Raw genomic sequence first — 24,008 nt, 5'->3', positions numbered from 1 at the left:
CTGTGCTATGCATGCTCCCTGCCCCACTGTCAGTCTTCATGAGCCATTATTTCTAATAAGACTGTAGACACACATATGATAGAATCATCTCTAATCATATCAAATGTTACATGTAGGTTTCAGCTTTTGAGGCATCAGCTGGTAAGATTTGAAGTTGAAACACCATGACTCCAGTACTTTCTGAGTAATCCACTGAAGTATGTTTTACACATGTGTTTTCCAGATTGCTGACTGTTAATTATAAGTGCTTCTGGATTTAAAGGAAGCACTTGATGTTTACGGAATTAATTACCTTTAAATTCTACAGGTCTACCCTCAAAGTTTATACAGAGGTTTACTTGGCTATAAGACACAGGATCGCCCTTAGCGTTCTATTTTTAGTCCATTTTATAAAACCCAGATTGTAGTGTCCTTTGTGTGCCTTTAGGGTCATCTAAATAATCTGCTGTTAAGTCATGTTCCTAACTGTTATGTTTCTGTTACAGGTGAAGGGCAATCACAGCCTTAAAAGAAGACTAGCCGAAATGATGCAGGCTGCTCCTGTGGTGGAAATTTGACCATTAAAATTCTCCCAATAAAGCTTTACAGCCTTCTGCAAAGAAGTCTTATGCATCTTTTGTTAATTTTATTTCCAGGTATTTGATGCTCTGAAATGTGTATCATTCTTTGACATTTTATATGCTAGCTGTTTGAGCTGGTATGTAGAGGCATAATTCCTACGTATTGAGTTTCTATCCAGCAACCTTGTTAAATATGCTTATTAATTCTAAAAGTTTACTTCTAGATCCTTTTCAGTTTTCAACATACAGAATCATATCATCTTTGAATAAGAACAATTTTGTTTCTGCCACTTTTTTTTCTGTTTTCTTTTGTATTTTTTGTAAACACATGGTTTTGCCATGTTGCCCAGTTTGTTCTTGAACTCTTGAGCTCAAGTGATCCACCCGCCTCAGCCTCCCAAAGTGCTGGGATTGCAGGCATGAGCCACTGCGCCCGGCCTGTTGCTGCCATTTTAAACACTTTTATTTCCTTTTCTGATTTTAGGGGCATTGGGCAGACCCACCTGGTATAATGGTGGTAGTGGACATCCCTTTCTTATCCCTGATCAGAAATGGAAAAATTTCAACATTTCAGCATAATATTTACCGTACTTTTTTTGTAGATTGACTTCAACAGTCAGTCATTCCACTCTGTTCTAGTTTGCTGAGAGTATTCATTTTGAATATATGTTGAGTTTCGTCAAACACTGCATCTATTGTGATTATCACAGCATTTTTCATTAATCTGTTAAAGTAGTGAATTAGATTGATAAATTTGTGCTTTTTTGTTTTATATTTTTAAAAATTGAGACAGAGTGTCACTCTGTCACCCAGGCTGGAGTGCTGTGGTGTTATCACAGCTTGCTTCAGCCTTGACCTCCTGGGCACAAGGGATCCTCCCACCTCAGCCTCCTGAATAGGACTATAGGCACATGCCACCATGTCCAGCTAGTTTTTCTGTTGTTTTGTAGAGATGAGATTTTGTCATGTTGCCCAGGCTGCTCTCGAACTTCTGAGCTCAGGTGATCTGCCCACCACAGCCTCCCAAAGTGCTAGGATTACAGGCGTGAGCCTTGGCCTGGTCACGTTTTTCTTATATAGGGGTCTTGTCTATGTAAAGACTCAACTTACCTGTACGTTTGTGCGGGTGGGCTAACAGCATGATGAAATTTATCGTTCTATTGATTTAAAGAAAACTATTCTTGACTTTCTAGTATGTAAGTACATCAAAGCATAACTATAATTATTTTGAAAGCATATATTGTTATGGGTGTTGGGACCCCTGCATTTTCCACTGCTGTGGGAGTATGTCCTTGTAGGTATCTTTATTCTGTTTTCTCAACTGCAAACATCTTAGGACCATGGGTTGTGACTGGCAAGGAATGTGCCTTGCTAATTTCAAGATGGAGTTGATTTTCAAGTGGTTTCACTTTGGCTGTCCTAGGCTCCTGTTTCCCTAACATTTTCACTTCTCTTATTCTGATGCTACAAAGGATAGATGTTTTAGTATTTTCTTACAGGTCCACGAGGTTGTATTCCTTTTTCTTTCAGTTTCTTTCTCTGACTTGTTCATATTGAACAATTTCTTTTTGTTTTGTTTTAGACACAGGGTCTCATTCTGTTGCCCAGGCTGGAGAGCAGTGGTGAGATCATAGCTCACTGCAGCCTTGAACTCCTGGGCTCAAGGGATCCTCCTCCTTCAGCCTTCACAGTAGCTGACTACAGGCACGTGTCATCACACTCAAGCTATTTTTAATTGTTTTTTGTAAAGATGAGGTCTCACTATGTTGCCCAGGCTGCTCTCAAACTGCCAGCATCCAGCCATCTGTTGTCTTACTTCAGCCTGCAAAAATGCTAGGATTACTGGTGTAAGTCACTGCTCTTGGCCAGATAGAGCAATTTCTTTTTATCTATCTTTGTGTTCACTAACTCTTTGCTTGTCTCCATTCTGCTATTGAACCCATTCAGTGGGATTTTTTTCCTTGGTTATCATATCTTCCACTTCTAAAATTTCCATTTGTTTCTTCTTTAAATATTCTTTTTTTTGTGGCAGGACTTTCTGTTTTTTCTTGTTGCAAAAGTGTGCATGATTGCTTGTTTAAGCACCTTTATTCATAATTGCCAAAACTTGGCATCAAACTAAGTGTCCTTCAGTAGGTGAATGGACTAATAAACTGTCTACAGATAGCCAGTGGAATATTATTCAGCCGTAAAGTGAAATGGACTATCAAGCCATGAAAAGACATGGAAGAAACTTTAATTTGTATTACTAAGTGAAGGTAGCCAGTCTAAAAAGGCTACATGCTGTATGATTCCAACTATATGATATTACGGATAGGGCAAAACTATGGAGACAATAAAAAGATCAGTGGTTGCCAGGGGTTATAGAGCAGGAAGGGATGAATAGGTGGAGCATGGAGGAATTTTAGAGCAGTGAAACTACTCTGTATAATACTATAATGGTGGGTACATGTCATTATACCTTTGTCCAAACTTATTAAATGTACAACACCAAGAGTGAACCCTAATGTAAACTATGGACTGTGGGTGATAATGATGTGTCATTGCAGGTTCAATTGTAACAAATGTACCACTCCTTTGGGGGATGTTGATAATGGGCAGAATTGTGCATGTGTTGGGCCCAGGAGTATATGGGATATCTCTATACTTTCCTCTCAATTTTGACGTGGTCCTAAAACTTCTCTTTAAAAAAAGTCTGTTAATTTTTTAAAAAAATAAATAAGTACTGAAAAAATTTAAATATTCATTCCTGGGCCAATAAAAAGATAGAGATTAACAGAGTGGATAAAAAAATAAACCATATGCCATATACAAGAAACTCATTTCACATATGACCACATATGTAGACAGAAACTAAAAGAATGGAAAAACATATTCAATGCAAACATTAATTTTTTAAAAACTAGGAGTGGGTCAGGCATGGTGGCTCATGCCCGTAATCCCAGCACTTTTGGAGGCCAAAGTGGGCGGATCACGAGGTCAGGAGTTTGAGACCAGCCTGGCCAATATGGTGAAACCCTGTCTCTACTAAAAATACAAAAATTAGCCAGGTGTGGTGGCGTGCACCTGTACTCCCAGCTACTCAGGAGGCTGAGGCAGAAGAATTGCTTGAACCCGAGAGGCAGAGGTTGCAGTGAGCCAAGATCATGCCACTGCACTCCAGCCTGGGTGACAGAGCGAGACTCCATCTCAAAAAAAAAAAAAAAAAAAAAACTGGGAGTGACTGCATTAATATTAGGTAAAGTAGACTTCAGAGCAAAGCGAATTACTAGAAATGAAGAGGGACATCACATAATAAAAAGATCAATCCACCAAGAAGAAATAATGATATCAATTGAGGCAGAAAAAGCATCTGCAAAATCCCACACCCACTCATGATTTAAAAAAAACACTCAGCAAACCATGAATAGAGTGGAATTTCTTCAATTTGATACAGTTCATCTACAAAAAAACTAAAAATCATTACTTAATTGTGAAAGACTGAATGTTTTCCCCCAACACCAGGAAAAAGGCAAGGATGTATGTATCTCACCACTGTTACTCAACATACTACTGGAAGTTCTAGCGGAGGAATAAGACAAAAAAAAAAAGAAAAAGAAAAGAAACAAAATAAGGGATACAGATGGAAATGGAAGAAATTAAACTATCCCTGTTTGCAGATGGCTATATAGAAAATCCCAAAGAATATATCAAAAAATCCCATCTATAACTAACATGTGAGTTCAGCAAGGATGCAGGATACAAGATGATAAATACACAAAAATCAATTGCACTTCTATATATTAACAACAAACTTGTGGAAACTGGAAATTAAAAACATAATACCATTTACAATTGCGTTAAAGAAAATGAAATACTTAGGTATAAATCTAAAAGCATGTACAATATCTGTGTGCTGAAATTTGCGAGAGACTGATAAAAGAAATCAAAGACTTAAGTAAATTGAGTGACATACTGTGTCTGTGGATTGGAAGACTCAAAATAGTGGAGATGTCAAATCTCCTCAAATAGATCTTTAAGTTTAATGCAATTCCTATCAAGTTTTTTGTAGACATAGACAAGCTTATTCTAAAATTCAAATGGAAAGGCACAAGCCCTAGAATAGCTAAAACAATTTTGAAAAGAAGAATATATTGGGAGGAATTGCTCTACTTGATGACTTGCCTTTTAGCTATAGTAACCAAAGAAATTATTACATTGTCCAAGAGATAGACATACATCAATGGAACAGAATTGAAAACCCATAAATAGACCCACACAACTGATTCTTTTTTTGATGGGGTCTTGCTATGTTGCCCACACTGGACTTGAACTCCTTGACTCAAGTGATCCTCCCACCTTAGCCTTCCATGTAACTAGGATTACAGGCATGCACCACCACACCTAGCTTTTCAACTGATTCTTGACAAAGATGGAAATGCAATCCAATTTAAAAAGGAGAGCCTTTTCAACAAATTGTGCTGGAACAATTGGATGTCCATAAGCAAAAAAAATTAAACCTTGACCTAAACTTCATACCTTATACAAAAATTAGTGCAAAATGAATCATGGACTTAATGCAAAATGTAAAACTCTAAGACCTTTAGAAACAAATCATAAGAGAAAAATCTTTGGGTCCTAGGACTAGGCGAAGAGTTCTTAGATTTGACACCAAAAGCCCAATCCTTAAAAGGAAAAATTGATGAATTGGACTTTATCAAAATCAAAGACATTTGTTCTGTGAAAGGCCCCTGTTAAGAAGATGAAAAGGCAAGCCATATCACAGACTGGGTAAAATAATTGCCAACCACATATCTGACAAGGGCCCTATAGCTAGAATATATAAAGAACTCTCAGAACTCAACAATAAAAAAGCAAACAATCCAATTAGAAACTGGGCAAAAGACATGAACACAGATTTCACCAAAGAGAAGATGTGAATGGCAAATGAGCACATGAAAGGATGTTCAACATGAGTAGCCATTAGATAAATGTAAAATAAGAGCATGAGGAGATATCATTATGCACCTATTAGAACAGTTAAAAAGTGATAATACCAAATGTTGGTGAGGATGCACAGAAGGATGCATTGCTCATAGGAATGAAAAATGGTGTGGCAACTCTAGAAAAGAGTGGGGGAATGAATAAAAAGAGATAACATGAAAGGATTCTTGTGTGGTGATGAGCCAGTTCTATATCTTGATTGTGATAGTGGCACAGAACTACACACACACACACACACGAATGCAGTTTTCTTAAAATGGTAGAAATAGAACAGAATAGAAAACCTAGAAATAAATCCACACATCTTCAGTGAACTCATTTTCAACAAAGGTACCAAGAACATACATTGGGGAAAAAACAGTCTGTTCAATAAATGGTGCTGAGAAAACTGGATATCCATATGCAAAGAATGAAACTAGGCCCCTATCTCTTGCCATTACAAAAATCAACTCAAGATGGATTAAAAACTTAAATCTAAGACCTTGAACTATGAAACTACTACTAGAAAACATTGGGAAAAGTCTCCAGAGCATTGGTGTGGACAAAGATTGCTTCAGTAATAACTTCAAATGCACAAGCATCCAAATCAAAAAATGGATAAATAGGATCACATCAAGTTCAAAAGCTTCTGCACAGCAAAGGAAACAATCAACAAAGTGAAGAGACAACCCACAGAATGGGAGAAAACATTTGCAAACTACCCATCTGACAGGTTGTTAATAACTAGAATATATAAGTAGCTCAAACAACTCAACAGGAAAAAGTCTAATAATCTGACCTTAAAGTGGGCAAAAGATCTCAATAGACATTTCTGAAAAGAAGACCTACAAATGACAAACAGGTATATGAAAAGGTGCTCAACATCATTGATCATCAGAGAATTGCAAATCAAAACCAAAATGAGATATCATCTCTCCCCTGTTAAAATGGCTTTTATCCAAAAGACAGGCAATAATGAAGGCTGGTGGGGATATACAGAAAAGGCAACCCTCGTACACTGTTGGTGGCAATGTGAATAAGTACAACCACTATGGAGAAAGGTTTGGGAGTTCCTCAAAAAATTAACAATAGAGCTACCATATGATCCAGCAATCCTACTGTTAGATATATACCCAAAAGAAAGGAAATCAGTATATAAAAGAAATATCTGCATTCTCATGTTTATTGCAGCACTATTCACAATAGCCAGGATTTGAAATCAACGTAAGTGTCCATCAACAGATGAATGGATAAAGAAAATGTGGTAAATATGCATAATGGAATATTATTCAATCATAGAAAAAGAATGAAATCTTGTCATTTGCAATAACAGATAGAACTGGAGGTCATTATGTTAAGCACCATAAGCCAGGCACTGAAAGACAAATGTCACATGTTCTCACTCATACGTGGGAGCTAAAAGCTAAAACAATTGAACTCAAGGAGATAGTAGAATGATTGTTGCCAGAGGCTGGGAAGGGTAGCAGGGATAGGGGAGCAAGTGGAGGGGGGATAATGTGGGGATGAGGGTATAAGAATATAGTTAGAATGAATAAGATCTAGCATTTAATAGCACAACAGGGTGACTATAGTCAACAATAACTTATTTTATATTTTAAAATCACTGAGTTGGATTAGAATGTTCCTAACACAAAGAGATGATAAATGCTTGAAGTGATGGATACCCCAATTACCTTGATGTGATTATTATACATAGTATGCCTTTATCAAAACATCACATATACCCCATAAGTATATACACCTATTACGTATGCATAAAAATTAAAAATTAGAAAAAACGAATGTTTTAAAGACTCATGAGGGTCCCTGCCCCATTCTTTCCTGTACTCAAGAAGCACATGCTAATGAAGCCTTCTGTACATGCCTGAATGGTGGCAATGTGAATCTCCCCACTCTGGGTCTCAGGCATATGACTGATGAAAGTAGACAGTGTTGACCCAGGCCCACTACCCTCTGACTTTTCAGAGCTGCCTTATGTAAGCGGAATTTGATGTCAAAGTACAGAGACTCAGGTATCTTGGCTGCTGCAAAGAGGCAAATCATGGTGGGAGCCACTAGATTTTGTGCCCTGCTTATGAGGTAGCAGACCAGCAGGACTTGTTTTCTGGTCAAAACCCTGCTGACCAAAACAGGATCTGGTCCAGATGGGATAAAGTGAAGAAACGAGCAGGAACCAGCAGAAGGCAAAAGTGATCTTTAGCTGCTCTCATTGCTTATTGGCATAAGACACTCCCACTAGCACCATGGCAGTTTACAAATGCCACGGCAATGACCCAGAAGTCACCACCTTTTTTCGTAACAATGGCTTGGAAGTTACCACGCTTTTCTTAGAAAGGTCTAAATAACCTGCCCCTCGATTTGCATTGACTGACCCCTTAATTTGCATGTGATCGAAAGTGGATTTACATGAGTATTAATGCAGTTGCCAAGAGCCCCTAAGTTGCTGACTCTGGACCACACTGCCTGTAAGTTAGCCCTGCTAGGCAAGGAGCAGTACCACTCAACAGAAGATAGCCATGTAACACCACCACTTGGTCCTTGAATTCCTTCCTTGGCAAAGCCAAGAGCCCTCAGGGGCTAAGCCCCAATTTTGGCAGGGGGCTTCCCTGTCCTGCAACACTTAGTACAGGCACAAGGCTGAAAAGAAAAATCATCACTATTAAATGAAATAAAGTCTGTGTCTACAACCCTTAAGAGCATCTAGCTCCTTAGAGGAAAATAGCCTCACATTTGAGGCTATATTTTATTTAGATTATTTTTGCTATTAGAGATGGATAACATAGTAAAAATAACCATTAGAGGATGCCAAGCTTATGGGGCAAGAAGGATCAGACCATAAGAAAAAGGAAGCTTACAATGTTGAAATGTGGTATTGGCTTGATTAATGTGGGAAATCCACCAACACTTTGCCTCCTTCCTCTATCCCATACTGGCCTCTCTCACTTGCAAAAAAAACCAACCAAACCCAAACAATCAAAGCATCAGACCCAAATAGATAAAGCTCTGGCATCAGATAAACCAACCAGATACCTAACCCAACATTATTTTCTCCTACATCTACTCAAAGCTCTTGGTAATCACATGTTCTTTCTCTGTATAATCAGCAGGAAATTTGTACAGCTCTGAGATATGGTTTCTATGATGTTTCAACTTGTGTTCAAGATTTGCACAGCTTTCAGAAACCAGATAATGGAGATGAATGGGTTTCACTTTTTCCTGTCCTTGATAAATGACAGTATATAGTGCAGCCTTTAAAATTGTGTTTTTATCCAATTTTGTAATGAGAGATAAATACAAAACACCAAAGCAACAGAAATTAACTTCTCTCCCTCCCATGTAACAAAACTGAATAATCTCTCCTTAGCTTTACTCTTGCTTGGGCTTCTTTTAAAAACAACAATAACAAACCTATAGTCAATATTTATAAAGTCGAGTTCAACTATTTTTCAGTTAGCGTTACAGAAGTCCTCGATAAATGTCATTTGTTTCAACATTATTTTATTATTACCTTGATCAGGGAAAAAATCCATTCCCAGCAGGTCTATTGTTTGTGTGGAGTTTGCAGGTTCTACCCATGTCTGTATGGGTTTTCCCCGGTTACTCCAGTTTTCTCCCATATCCCAAAGCTGTGCACATTAGGTGAATGGGTGTGTCTACATGGTACCGGTCTAAGTGAGTGTGAGTGTCTGTGTAAGTGTGCCCTGCGATGGGATGGCATCTTGGCCAGGGTGGGTTCCTACCTTGCCCCTTGAGCTGCCAGGATAGGCTCTGGCCACCTGCCACCCTGAACCGGAATAAGCGAGTTGGAAAGCGAAAGAATTCAAATTATTGTAAAATAAAAAATTTTTAAGTAGACTATAAGCCTACAGATGCATGACAATAAATGATGTAGTGCAAAAGCACTCAGCGAGCCCACAAAAAAAAATGACACATTCTGACACACTTGGTTTTCATAGCATTAAAAAGCATAGCATTAGAAAGTATCCAAATTGCAAGCTGGGATGATTGGAGCAGTTTGGGATTTTTGAGAGATTTAGGGACTGAGATTTTGACAGAAAAGCAACTGAACTGGAAATGGATGTCTCTAAATTCTTCAGCACTCAACAGGCTCCTGCCAGTCTGGACTTTTGCTCCAAAGACACTAAGCTTTAGGAGTCACTGAGAAACAGGTCCTGTGCCAAACAGACAGAAGCACACAGCAAACATCACCCCATTTTTCTTGGGGGGTACATCTGAAATGCCCAACATCAAGGCAGGAGAAACCCCTTTTGGAGACAGAGACTACTGTTACAACTGAATGCCAGGGGTCAGGCATGTCAGTCTAATTGCTGACACACCCAGTTACCTCATCTACTGGGGTCAAAAACCAAGCCACACAGAATTTGGGGAGGGGACAAGAGTTTGTCTACGAAGATCAACGATGAGGGGCTGATGAAAGGGAAACAGAAGCATCATCATGAGTAGGAAGGATGTTCTGGTGAGCAATGTTTCTTACACTCAAGTTGCTCTTGAGTTTTATAGAACCTGGTCATGAGGAGATTCTATGCAGGAAGCAAGACAAGAGTGCTTGTGAAATAAAACAAAAAGCCCTGAAACAAAAGATATTAATGGTAGCCTGGACGGACTTACTTGCTTACAAGTGGATGGATGCTTAGGAGTGCTGGCCCCTTCCTTCAACACTAAAATAGCAAAGTCGTTGGTCTTAAGAAAAGGACACGAGAGAGGTAATTACGGCAAACATAATTTTCAAGGAGTAGAAAGGATACCATCAGTGTAAAACCCTGAAGTAACCATAGCCATAGTTCAGTGGAGCTAAGGACAGGTTGGCTCTTAGGAACTAGTGGGGATGAGGCTGTTGGTGGGAAAAGAAGAGAGCATTCAGTTTCTGGTTATGCAAGACTTATCTCCCAGAAACAGCTCAAATTTCCTACTATGATCGAATTTAAGCCACAATACACAAACGTTTTAATGATAGTCCTTTCTAATGATACTATTGACTTGTAATGTATTTGTGTTGGTTTAGGGTTTAATTTCTGCCCTTAGATTGGCACATGGACTATGCTTTTAGATAAAATGGCATCTCTCGTCAAAATGTGATCGTGAATTCTGTCTGAATGTGTATGTGTCACTGTCCTTGGAGTGTGTCTGTAGGGCGAAGGAGAGAAAGCCATCTTATCTGAAGACAGAGAAGACTTCTGAGGAAGGAGCTGTGAACAGCTCCTGGGGTGAAAAGGTGCTCAGGGAAAAGGAAGGGAAGGGGAGGAGAAGGGAGAGGAGGGGAGAGGAAGGGAGGGGAGGGGTGGGAAAGGAGCCTCATCTTGAGCTCCAAGTTGCTCAAGATGAATGCCAGAACCTAGAGTCCATTTACATGCAGATATGCAAATCCTCAGGCTGGCTCTTGGCCCAGGACCATGCTATAGGATAGGCCAGGGATATCTCCGCTGGTTCTTGGTACCCCTCTTTGTGCTCTTCTTTGTGCTTTTTTTTAGGACCCTCCCATTTTAGACTTCCGGACTTGTTCTCCAAAGTGTTCTATGGCCTGGGTCAGTGGGAATAAAACATTTTGAACAAACACTTTCACACTGAGTTAAGACTCAGCATGATTCCTTAGCCCCACTCCCACCTTTATATTTTAACAAGGGATACTGAAGTGAGCAATGGAAAACCCAAAGTGAGGTCTAGGCAAATATGCAGTACAGCCCCTTTGTCCCCCTGACCCTTAAAATAGACATCTGACTGTTTCCATCTCAGCATCTATTTGCCCTTCTCTGGTAAGAGAACCCCTTTATCCTGCAGAGAACTCAATATTCTTGTAGTTTGTTTAGAGTGAAACTATTTGCCCCTTCTGACCGTTGGGCTGGGCCTCCTGTGATTTAGGCTAGCCAAGCAGCATCGACCATCCTCTTAAGCAGAGTGTTTGGATGAAAGGAGGGCACATTACACAAATCAACCAATCAGAGTCCTCCCTGGGCCTTTTTTGCATACCAGGGAAGGCACCATGGGGGAGCACTGATGAAGCTATTTGAGCCCCTGGATCCAGCTGTACCCCCAAAGCTTAGAACCCTGCAGTTCCCATTTGTGTAAGCCAGTAAATTTGTTTAAATTCATATTATACATCTTGGTGTATAATAGGAAGGATCCAAAAGAAGTAATCATAATTACTAACTATATTTTCTTCCTCATTGCTGTGTCCTTCTCTCCAAGTCACTCTGAGTCTTTGAAAACAAGTAGAAATTGAGGCCCACCCACTGGAGAGATTGGCTAGAAATAATGATGACACACATCATCATGTGGGAGACTTATTTGGGAGCAGATACTTTCTGTGAATCCCTAGAATTACACCATAAAGGAATCTATCCACCCAGTGCAGATATATGGTCCCTCTATCAATGAAATTAATTTCTGCCTAGGACTAATGCAACAGGCATTTAATACAAGAAGGCAGGTGGAAGACCATAGTAGGTAGTTAGGTCAACTATCCTATATGCCAAGGAAGAAAATTTTGGACAAATGCAGCCCCCAAGCTGAATAAAGGATGTCTAACTGGAGAAAAAATATCTATATGGAAGGTTATCTTGTGGCAACAAGGCAGCTTCAGTTGTCTGAGTGACTCCCACAAGAAGATGTTAGCCGTGAAGCTTTCCTTATAACCTAGCAGGACAGATAATTAGCTCCAGAGTCTGATATTAGGTGCTCCAGATAAATGCTTGCTTGCCATCTTCCAAGCCATGACAAGGTCAGTTCAATTAAGATAAAGCCAGGGCTTAGAAGTAGACCCACTAAGCCCTTATCACAAGAGAGCTGACTCAACTTCAGATGCAGAGGCATTCATTCCCTTTCAAGAGGACAAATGTAATGCCCAGGGGCTCTGGAAATAAACAGCAGAGGGCAGTCTAGGTCAGTAGTTAGGTAATTTGGCTGAGGCGGCAAGGGAAGTTCCAATTTGAAGTGCCAGGAATTCTGGCTGGTTCTCAGGGTAGGGAGACAGGGTATCAGTGGCAGGCTACACATTGGCTGCTGATTCTTGGAAGTCTAAGCAGGTTGGGAGTCAGCAGCAGGGTCATCTTACAACAGGGAGAAAGGTGATGGGTACTGGGCTAGATATCAAAGGTAAAAGTTGACTCCATGCAGAGTCAGATGGGAGAAAGGTGTTAAGATATACTAGAAAGAGATAAGCACAGAACTCTTATCTGAGAGTGTCCAGGGGAGTGGACATGTTGTCATGGCATATACCCAGGCTGGAGAAACCAAACAGAAGCCTAGTTCTGTGAAATGAGCTACAAATACCCAGAACCAGTTTTGAAGCAAGCAGAGCCCAACATTGAGCTCCAGAATGTTAAAACAGGGCTCCAGAAATTTCTGCTAAGAACAGACAGCATCTATTGCAGAGAATGAGGCAAGGCTTAGCCTCTAGGGGGAAATGAGAAGCCCGTTTAGAATAAGAGGGACTAATAGTGGCTGACATCCCAGCTGGAAACATCACTGCTGCCATCCTGAAGCCTCCCCTACTTCTATGTATGCCACTATTAGAAATGGGTTTTGATTTTAGCAAAGGGCTATTCCATTACTTATGAGAAAAATTTCTCTTAGTATATGGATCACAATTTAAATGGTTATCAGCCATTTATACCTTAGTATGAATTTGTTTACATATTTTCTCCCTGAGAGTAGGTTTTGGCGGGGGTTGGAAGAAATTATTTATTTATCAGAGTCTTACTGACAGGCCGTGAATCAGGCACTGTGTTATGTACTAGGGATAGAAAAATAAGGCAAAGCACGTGTGCTTCATCCCCAAACCATTTTACAACCTTCTACATTAAAGGTGGAAAGGAAGCCACTAAAAGGAAAAAGATATGCAAGAGGGAAGCTGGATAGATTATAGACAAAGATTTTCTTATTTTCCAATGTTTCCAAACATGACTCATTTCTCCACGGAAATCTCACAAATGATCCTTGTCATCTTCCCACAGCCCTTAGCCCAACTCGTCCCTAACTCTTCAAAAAGCAGCAGAGCTTCCTGTTCCATGCTTGATTCAGGAATAGAGATGCTGGAAAGATCATTTTGTCCAGTCTCCTTTGATTTATTGTCATGGAAAATCAGGCCCTGAGAGGTAAAGTAACCAGAAGGAATCATAAAGGGAGTTCCCCCTGGTTAAAACCTTTTTACCGAATCATAGCATCTCCTAAGAGTGGGCCAGGGTGCGGAACTACAATATCAGAGAAACTCCAGGTTGGATTGCTTCAGTCATTCCTTCGAACACTTCACTTGTTTTCCATTGTCCACTACATAAACTTCAACCCCTTGGTCAGGCTTTCAAAGCCTTCCATTCTCATTGGTCTATTACTCACCTGCTTTAATTATTTGACTCATAATTGCCAGAATGTCACCTTTGTTTTCCTATTTCCGTGACCTTGCTTATGCCACCCTCTCCACCAGATGCCCTAATACCACCTCTATGTAAAGAATTACTGCCAGTTCTTCAGTGCTGTCCCATTTACAAAGTCATCCCCAATCTCACATGATGTCTCTAGCTATTTTTGTGCTTCTACCATTAAAACGGCTGTTAGTATATACCATCTTCTAAGATAGGCATTCTGTAACTGTCTTATCTGTCTGAATGAAAGACAGGAACTCCTCCCTGTATATCTGGAACTCCTGCAGCTCCCAGCATAGTAAATCTTGGTTATCATAAATATCTGATGAATGAATGAAGAAACTAAGTGAATCTGAATTTATGTTGACAGAAAGGAAGAGAACAAATCATAGCAACGCAGTTCTAAAGTTTAGCATGGCGGGGGCAGGCTGCATAGGCTAGAGAAAAAGAGATAAGAAGGAGACTGCAGGGGAACCCATGATAAACTGCACAGTTATCATGGAGTGAGGAGATAAAAGTAAGATCCCCACCGGGCATGGTGGCTCACGCCTATGATCCCAGCACTTCGGGAGGCTGAGGCGGGCAGACCACCTGAGGTCGGGAGTTCGAGACCAGCCTGACCAACATGGAGAAACCCCATCTCTACTAAAAATACAAAATTAGCCCATCTTGGTGGCACATACCTGTAATCCCAGCTACTCGGGAGGCTGAGGCAGGAGAATCACTTGAACTGGGGAGGCGGAGGTTGTAGTGAGCTGAGATCGCACCATTGCACTCCAGCCTGAGCAACAAGAGTGAAACTCGGTCTCAAAAAAAAAAAAAGATCCAACCAGGCGTGGTGGCTCACGCCTGTAATCCCAGAACTTCGGGAGGCCAAGGTGGGTGGATCACGAGGTCAGGAGATTGAGACCATCCTGGCTAACATGGTGAAACCCTGCCTCTACTAAAAATACAAAAATTAGCTGGGCGTGATGGCACACGCCTGTAGTCCCAGCTACTTGGGAGGCTGAGGCAGAAGAATCACTTGAATCTCGGAGGTGGAGGTTGCAGTGAGCCGAGATAGCACCACTGCACTCCAGCCTGTGCAACACAGTGAGACTTGGGAAAAAAAAATTAAGATACAGACACTACTGTCCAGGAAGGGAAAGAGAAAACTGGAAAGGCATGTCAAGCTAAGATGTGAGACCTGAGGGAAATGAAGGATGAGATTTCAGTGTTCGAGATTTAATACAGAGGTGTCCTAGACACAAAGAAGCAGACAGCAATTGCCAAACTGTTTTGTATTTGTATCCTTTTTGATTAAAGTTCTGAGCTTGGTTGATAATCGTTCATTAAAAAGAAAAAATATTGTTTGGGCCGGGCAAGGTGGCTCACGCCCGTAATACCAGCATTTTGGGAGGCTGAGGCAGACCGAGTACTTGAGCCCAGGAGTTTGAGACTAGCCCAGGCAACATGGCAAAACCGTCTCTACAAAAAAGTACAAAAATTAGCCGGGAATGGTGGCATGCACCTGTAGTCCCTGCCACTTGGGAGGCTGAGGTGGGAGGATTGCTTGAGCCTGGGAGGCGGAGGTTGCAGTGATCCAAGATCATGCCTCTGCACTCCAGCCTGGGTGACAGCCAGATCCTGTCACAAAAAAATTTTTTTTTGTTGGAAGGTGTTCTGTGGAGACATCTCAAGGCCACCAGGGCTGTCAAATGGCAGCCCGGGCAGGGCTCTGAAGCTCCAGCTAACCTCACTTCAAACACTCCACTGTGATGTATTTTGTATTTGGGGGTTTGCCATAAGACGTATCTTGAAAAGAAGAACTTGCTGTTTTAAAAGTGTTTTATATGCCCCAGAAATGCCATTCCTTTCATTCAAGAGAAATGAAAATATGTCTGCACAAAAACTTGTATTTGAATGTTCATAGCAGCATTACTTGTAATAGTCAAAAGATGGATACAACCCACGTGTTCATCAACTGATGAATGGATAGACAAAATGTGGTTTATCCATGCAGTGGAATATTATTCAGTCATAAAAAGGAATAAAGTACTCATACGTGCTAAAAGTGAGTGAACCTTGAAAGCATTATGCTATGTGAGAGAAGCCAGCCACAAAAGACAACATACTGTATTATTTCATTTATATGAAATATCCGGAATAGACAAATCCATAGAGATAGAAGATAAATTAGTGGTTGCAGGGGTTGGGGGGATGGGGAGGGACTGTTAATGGGCACAGGGTTTGTTTTAGGCAGGGCAAAAATGTCCTAAAATTAGACTGTCGCAGTGGTTGCTCAACCATGTAAATACATTAGAAACCACTGAATTGCACACTTTAAAAGGGTGAATTGTACGGCATGTAAATTATATCTCAAGAAAGCTAGGGTTTTTTTGTAATAAATGTGTATTAGAATATTTTACTCTAAGGCAATGGTTCTCAAAGGGGAGCAGGGAAGAAATTTTGTCCCCCAGGGGAATTCAGCAATGTCTAGAGACTTTTTTTTTTTTTTCTTTTTTATAGCGATGAAGTCTCACTATGTTGCCCAGGGTGGCCTCAAAATCCTGGGCTCAGGCAATCCTCCCTGGGCTCTAGCAATCCAACGTGCTAGGTTTATAGGTGTGAGCCACTGCACCCGGCCATCTGGAGACTTCTTTTTATGGGGGGGGTGGAGTTTTGCTCTTGTTGCCCAGGCTGGAGTGCAATGGCACGATCTCAGCACACTGCAACCTCCGCCTGGCGGATTCAAGCAATTCTCCTGCCTCAGCCTCCCAAGTAGCTGGGATTACAGGGGTATGCCACCACGCCTGGCTAATTTTTGTATTTTTACTAGAGTCGGGGTTTCACCATGTTGGTCAGGCTGGTCTCGAACTCCTTGACCTCAAGAGATCTGCCCACCTCAGCCTCCCAAAGTGCTGGGAATGTAGGTGTGAGCCACCACGCCCAGCCTAGAGACATTTTTGATTGTTACAACTGGGGAAAGGATCACTGGCCTGTGGTAGGTAGAGGTCAGGGATGCTGCTAAAACATGCTACAATACACAGGCAGCCCCCACAACAAAGGATCATCTGGCCCAAATGTCAATAGAGCTGATGTTGAGAAACCCTGTTCCAGGGTATAACACTTTAAAATAAAGATGATTGTTCCCAATTTTTTCTTTTTACTTTATTTATTCATTTTTAAGACAGGGTCTTTCTGTCATCCAGGCTGCAGTTCAGTGGCATGATCACAGTTTGCTGCATACTCAACCACCCAGGCTCAATCAATCCTTCCACCTTAACCTCCCAAGTAGCTGGGACCACAGGCACATGCCACCATGCCTTACACATTTTTTCTATTTTTTTGTAGAAAAAGAGTCTCGCTTTTACCCATGTTGGTCTTAAACTCCTGGGCTCAAGCGATCCTTCTGCCTTGGCCTCCCAAAGTGCTGGGATTACAGGCATGAGCCACCACACCCAGCCTGTTCCTAATATTTTTATCAGGGTTGTTGTTGTTGATCTTTTATGGCATTTGCTACCCACCCTCATCCCCTATACACTTGTAGAACTCTGGAGTTGTTTCACATCTTTCATAATTGGCTTCTCAAGGCTAAAGTGGCCACTAGGACGTGTGAATCCTGGTGTCCATGTGTTTGTAGCAGCAATCAGCTCCTCTTCTCTCGCAGTCTTTAGAAATCACTTCAGGATTACAGTCAGAGCTCTTAAAAATATGCAACAAACAATTTTTCAAGATACTTAATGGTTCTACATAACAGGCAGGGACTATCTTAACATTCTAAATAAAGTGTCTTATTTTAGAAAATAGAGAAACATTTATCTTTTATATTCTATAATATTTAAATCTGTGCTTTAAAAAGAGACCTTACATGCAATGCATACACAAACCAGCAAGTCAACATATATATACATAAAAGGTACATTATAAAGTTAGGAGATCCTTGAGTCCAGGCAAGTATTTACAGCCCAGATCCAAAGGAAGCTGAATGTTTATGAAGAGATTTTTGTGACAGGCAAGTTGAAGTTCACGGAGAAAAGCCCTGTAGAGGGCCAGCTCTCTACAACATTGGAAGTTCTGAAACATTTGTTTTCAGGAGTTAGAACCTCCTTTGGCTGCTTTATTGGTTTCTTTCAAGGACACCTGTCAGATGCTAGAAGCATTATTCTTTCTAACTTAGCCCTACCAGACTTTTAACAAAACCTATTCTCAGAAAAACAATTCTGACAAGATCTTCACCTGAAAGTCTACATTTTACCTTTCTCGAGAGGGCATGTATTATAAAAGCTATCAGAGACTTTAGCCAAAAGAATGAGAGTATAAAATTGGAAACTTCAGACTTACTAGATGGGGCTATAAAGTTAGCACATTAAAGAAACCTTGAAACTAGCCCAAGTTTCCTTGTAAAACTGAAGCTTTAGAAACTTACATTTGTCTTGTCTGAGTTCCTTTCTCAGGAGACTGACCAATAGGCCCCTAGATGGTGTCAGTGGGGCTGGGGCTTTCGAGATCAACACATCCAGACAGTATGATACACATGCTGCCTATTGACCAACTCCTCTTCCTTAACCCTCTCTAATTCCTGTTTTCCTTTCCTGCTATATAAACTCCTAACTTTAGTCAGTTGAAGGGACAGATTTCAGACTTGTCTCCCATCTCTTGGTTGACATCACCTGCAATAAAGCCTTTTTTCCTGGACAACACTTGTCTCAGTAATTGGCTTTCTGTGTGATGAGCAACTGGACCTAGGCCGAACCTCTGGTGTTTGGCAACAACATCATGAATGAATCTCAAAATAATTACACTGCACGAATGAAGCCAGATGAAAAAGACTATATACTGTATGGTTCCATTTTTACAAAATTCTAGGCCATACAAATGGAAAGCCGTCAGTGGTTGCACGGGGATGGGAAGGTAGGAGGAAGGGATGGGATGGAGGGATGACAAAGGGACATGAGGAGATTTTTGGAGGTGATGCATATGTTCACTATCTTGATTCTTGTGATGGTTTCATGGGTGCATGCATATGCCAAAACTCATCATATTGTCTACACTTTAAATATGTGTAGTCTACTGAATAACAATTATAACTCAATAAAGTCATAGAAAAAAATTAAGCTGACAAGATTGAATAAAAAGTACTATGCAGGCCAGGCACAGTGGCTCACGCCTATAATCCCAGCACTTTGGGAGGCCAAGGCTGGTGGATCACTTGAGGTCAGGAGTTCAAGACCAGCCTGGCCAGCATGGTGAAGCCTCCTCTCTACTAAAAATGCAAAAATTAGCAGGGCGTGGTGGTAAGCGCCTGTAGTCCCAACTACTGGGGAGGCCAAGGCATGAGATTCTCTTGAACCTGTGGAGACAGGGAAAAGGGTCAATCGAGTCTCCCCACTAAGAGCAAGGACACCCACATCTGTGGCCAGTGCTGTGCCAAGTTCTTTGAATTATCACATCTTCTGCTCCACAAGAAGAACTGTACTAAAAATCAATTAGCTTTATTTGTAAATGAAAATCCAGCCTCCCCACCCAAAACCTTCTCCCCCAGCCTCCCTCCCAATAATCCTGATGAACAAATGAATGAAAAGTTAACAAAACAGATCAAGTGGACTGCAGCGACCTTTCAGAACACAACAGACTTGACAGGGAAGAGTCCATGGAGGTGGAGGCCCCAGTAGCTAACAAAAGTGGCAGCAGCACTTCCAGCCGCAGCCACAGCAGTATTCCTCCAAATGGCAGCAGCAGCAACTCCCCTACAGGTACCTCAGCGATCACAACCTCTCTACCTCAACTTGGGGACCTGACAACACTGGGCAACTTCTCCGTGATCAACAGCAACGTCATCATCAAGAACCTCCAGGGCACCAAGTTGGTGGTGTCCCAGTTCTCCCAGGAAGTGAGGTGCAGCGGGGCTTCCCAGGGCAAGCTGGCCATCCCAGCCCTCATGGAACAGCTCCTAGGTCTGCAGCAGCAGCAGGTCCACTAGCTGCAACTGATCGAATAGATTTGTCACCAAATATTGCTGTTGTCTTCTCAGAATGCAGACTTGCCAACATCTTCTCATCCTCCTCAAGGTACTTTACAAACATCTGCCAACCCCTTGTCCATGCTAAATTCCCATTTATCTCAGCAGCTGGCAGCAGCAGTTGGATTGGCACAGAGCCTCGCCAGCCAATGTGCCAGCATTAGTGGTGTGAAACAGCTACCCCAATCCAGCTACTTCAAAGTAGTTCTGGCAACACCATCATTCCATCCAACAGCGGCTTTTCTCCCAATGTGAACATATTGGTGGTGTCATTTACCACCCCGTCCTCGGAAAAAGTGGCTTCAAGTGCTGCGGCCTCCCATATCAGCAACCCAGCAGTCTCATCATCATCCTCACCAGCTTTTGCAATAAGCAGTTTATTAAGTCCTGCATCTAATCCACTTCTATATCAGTTGGCCCCCGCTAACTCAGTTTTCCCCAGCCCTTTGCCCAACATCGGAACAACTGCAGAGGATTTAGATTCCTTGTCTGCCTTGGCCCAGCGAAGAAAAAGCAAGCCACCAAATGTCACTGCCTTTGAAGTGAAAAGTACTTCCAATGAGGCATTCTTCAAACACAAGTGCAGGTTCTGCACAAAGGTCTTTGAGAGTGACAGTGCCTTGCAGATCCACTTGCATTCCCATACTGGAAAGAGGCCGTTCAAGTACAACATCTGTGGGAACGGGTTCTCTACCAAGAAGAATATGAAAGCCCACTTTCAGTGCCACAAAGAGAAATACACCCATACCCAGATGAACCCTTATCCTGTGCCTGAGCATTTGGACAATATCCCCATGAGTACCGGCATCCCATATGGCATGTCCATCACTCCACAGAAGCCAGTCACCAGCTGGTTAGACACCAAACCAGTCTTGGCTACTCTGACCACTTCAGTCAGCCTGCCATTGCCCCCAACCCTCCCAAGCCTCATACTCTTCATCAAGACGGAAGAGCCAGCCCCATCCCCATTAGCCATTCTGCCACCAGTCCCACAGGTTTAGTCAAAAGTGACTCCAGGGCCGCTGGGCTGGCCACAAGAAACCTAGGTGGGCTCCCAGAGGAAGCTGAAGGGTCCACTCTGCCACCCTCCAATGGCAAAAGCAAAGAGAGTGGTGTGGTCACCAACTAGGTACTGATGGCGAGCAGTAGTGCCCTGAGCTCCCCAGCAGCAGACTGGGACCCCCTAGGGAAGCACTACCACCTTCACCAACCCTTTGTTGCCTCTCATATCCAAGCAGTTCAAGGCCAAGTTTCCTTTAGGGGGACTCTTGGACTCAGCCCAGGCATCAGAGACATCCAAGCTTCAGTAACTGGTAGAAAACATTGACAAAAGACTACTGACCCCAGTGAGTGCATCATCTGCCACCTGCTTCTCAGCTGTCAGAGTGCCTTGTAAATGCACTATCGGACGCACATTAGGGAGAGGCCTTTTAAGTGTAAGATCTGTGGCCAGGTTTTCATCACAGAAAGGAATCTTAAAACCCACTACAGTGTCCATCGTGCTGTATCCCTCCTCAGAGCCCAGCATTCCTGCCCCATCTGCCAGAAGTTGACAGACGAACGCTGTCACCCTGCAGCAGCACACTCGAATGCATATGGGAGGCCAGGTCTCCAACATCGCAGTCCCTAACAGTTACTCTTAGTCCATGGAGTCTGACACAGGCTCCCTCTATGAGAAAAATTTTGATGACCTAGACAACTTCTCCAATGAAAAAATGGAAGACTGTCCTGAGGGCAGCTTCCCTGACATGCCCAAGTCTGCAGACGACTCCCAAGACAGCTTATCTTCTTCGCCTTTGCCCCTAGAGATGTCGAGCATCACTGCTTTGGAAAATCAGATGAAGATGATGAATGCTGGCCTAGTGGAGCAGCTGTGGGCTAGCCTGAAGTTGGTGGAGAATGGGTCCTTCGAGGACGATGTCCTGATCAACGATTCATCCTCAGTGGGTGATGACATGGAGAGCTAAAGTGCTGGCAGCCCAGCCATCTCAGAGTCTACATCTTCCATGCAGGCTCTGTCCCCATCCAACAGCACCCAGGAGTTCCATAAGTCACCCAGGGAAGAGGAGAAACCACAGAGAGTGGTCCCAAGTGAGTTTGCCAATGGTTTGTCTTTCATTCCAGTGAATGGCTGGGCTTTGGATCTGACATCTAGTCACATAGAGAAAATCATCAAAGAAGATTCTTTGGGGACCCTCTTCCCTTTCAGAGACCAGGGTAAATTTAAAAACACTGCTTGCAACATTTGTGGCAAACATTTGCTTGTCAGAGTGCCTTGGACATTCACTATAGAAATCATACCAAAGAGAGACCATTTATTTGCAGTTTGCAATTGTGGCTTTTCCACAAAGGGTAATTTGAAGCAGCACATGTTGACACATCAGATGCAAGATCTACCATCACAGCTCTTTGAGCCCAGTTCCAATCTTGGCCCCACTCAGAACTCTGTGGTGATTCCCGCCAACTCGTTGTCATCTCTCAGCAAAACGGAGATCAACGAATTTGTGCATATTTCTCCTCAGGACAGTAAGGACACCCCCACCAGTCACATCCCTTCTGGGCCTCTGTCTTTCTCTGCCGCATCCGCAGTTCTGCTCTTGGCTCTGCCCAGAACTCCCAAGCAGCACTACTGCAACACATGTAGCAAAACCTCCTCCTCGTTGAGTGCCTGGCAGAACTCACACTGGAGAGAAACCGTTTGCTTGCACTATTTGTGGAAGAGCTTTCACGACAAAAGGTACCCATGGGCACTCACATGTGGAATAGCACCCCTGTGTGACAGGGTAGGCAGCTCTCTGGGGATGGGCCCATGACATTTCTAGGAGGCAATCGCATCAAGTTCCCAGAAATGTTCCATAAGGATTTGGTGGCAAGATCAGGAAGTGGGGATCCTTCCGGCTTCTGGAATCAGAATGCAGCACCGCATTCCAACGGGTTGGCGATGAAGGGCAACGGGATCTCCGTCATTCAGAATGGTGGCATCCATCCAATTCCTGGAAGCCTCGACACTGGGAACAGCTCACCTGTTAGTGGGCTGACAGGAAATCTGGAGAAGCTCCAGAAATCAGAGCCCACTGCTTCTCTGGCCCGCCTGGGGAAAATGGCAAGCAATTAGAAGAGAACCAACTTCCGCTTCACCCACTTCATGGAGGACAGCAAAGAGATCGTCACAAGTTAAAGCAGCTTGGGCTGGAAACATAGCATTCATTCCTGTTCAGAATACGACCTGTGGTGGCCTCCTACCCCTTGCCCCCATACCCCTTCCTTCTGGTTTCCCAGATCTATGAATTACAACATCATGAAGATATTCTTTTGTACCCTGTTCAACTTTGGAGTTCTAAGAAAGCTTATTTATTAGCGATATAACCTCGCTTTACAAACGGAATGAAAGTATTAACTTTGGTCTTATGTATTTTGGACTAAATACTAATTAGCTAGAGTGCTGTAAACTTGCTGTGATATGTATGGCAATTGCAAGTCGCCCTGCTAGGCAGTTGTAATCTGGCGTTAACTTATTTTTTATATCCAGTTTAACATGAATCTGATGTTGATGCAATGCCTCAGTGATGCATTAGATCTCTAATAAAGTCTGTATATAAATGTACACTTTGATTCTGCTGGAAATTTTTATCATCAAACATATTGTCTAATCTTTCAAAACAGATTTAAGGAAAGGACTGAAAATACAGACTGAACAGTGTGGTTGTTTGACAGGTTTTTTTTTTTTATTTTTATTCAAAAAGTCAAACTTTTTTGTTTTGTAGATTTAACCATTTCCTTTTTGAATTGCTATTTGTATTGTGCTTTTTACATGAGTCATCTTCAATATTAATACATTTCTGTACAGTAATAAGCATGCAGAATTCTTTAGAGAAAACAAACAAGTGTTGTTTTGGTAGTTGAACTGAGACGTAACATTCTGACGTATAGGTATATATATGACAGAAAATGTGTGCTGGAATTTCACAAGGCTGCTAAGTATAGCATCTTGAACAACATTCAGTAGAGAAAATGTAAATGCTCTTGTATATAAATAAGAAATATCACTTTCATTCAAATGTGCATATGTTCCTTACAAGAGCAAATGCT

At 42.0% G+C, this 24,008-nt stretch overlaps 1 pseudogene; it reads left to right on the top strand.

Moving 5' to 3' along the window:
- Positions 1-7,786: 7,786 nt before the first annotated feature.
- LOC116811066 (sal-like protein 1) lies at positions 7,787-23,097 on the top strand (annotated as a pseudogene).
- The last annotated feature ends 911 nt before the right edge of the window (positions 23,098-24,008 follow it).

The sequence above is a fragment of the Hylobates moloch genome, unplaced genomic scaffold (genome assembly GCF_009828535.3).
Source record: "Hylobates moloch isolate HMO894 unplaced genomic scaffold, HMol_V3 SCAFFOLD_7, whole genome shotgun sequence".
Classification (NCBI taxonomy): domain Eukaryota; kingdom Metazoa; phylum Chordata; class Mammalia; order Primates; family Hylobatidae; genus Hylobates; species Hylobates moloch.
The sequence above is the reverse complement of the archived record's forward strand: the minus strand, read 5'-3'. Positions and strand labels throughout refer to the sequence as shown.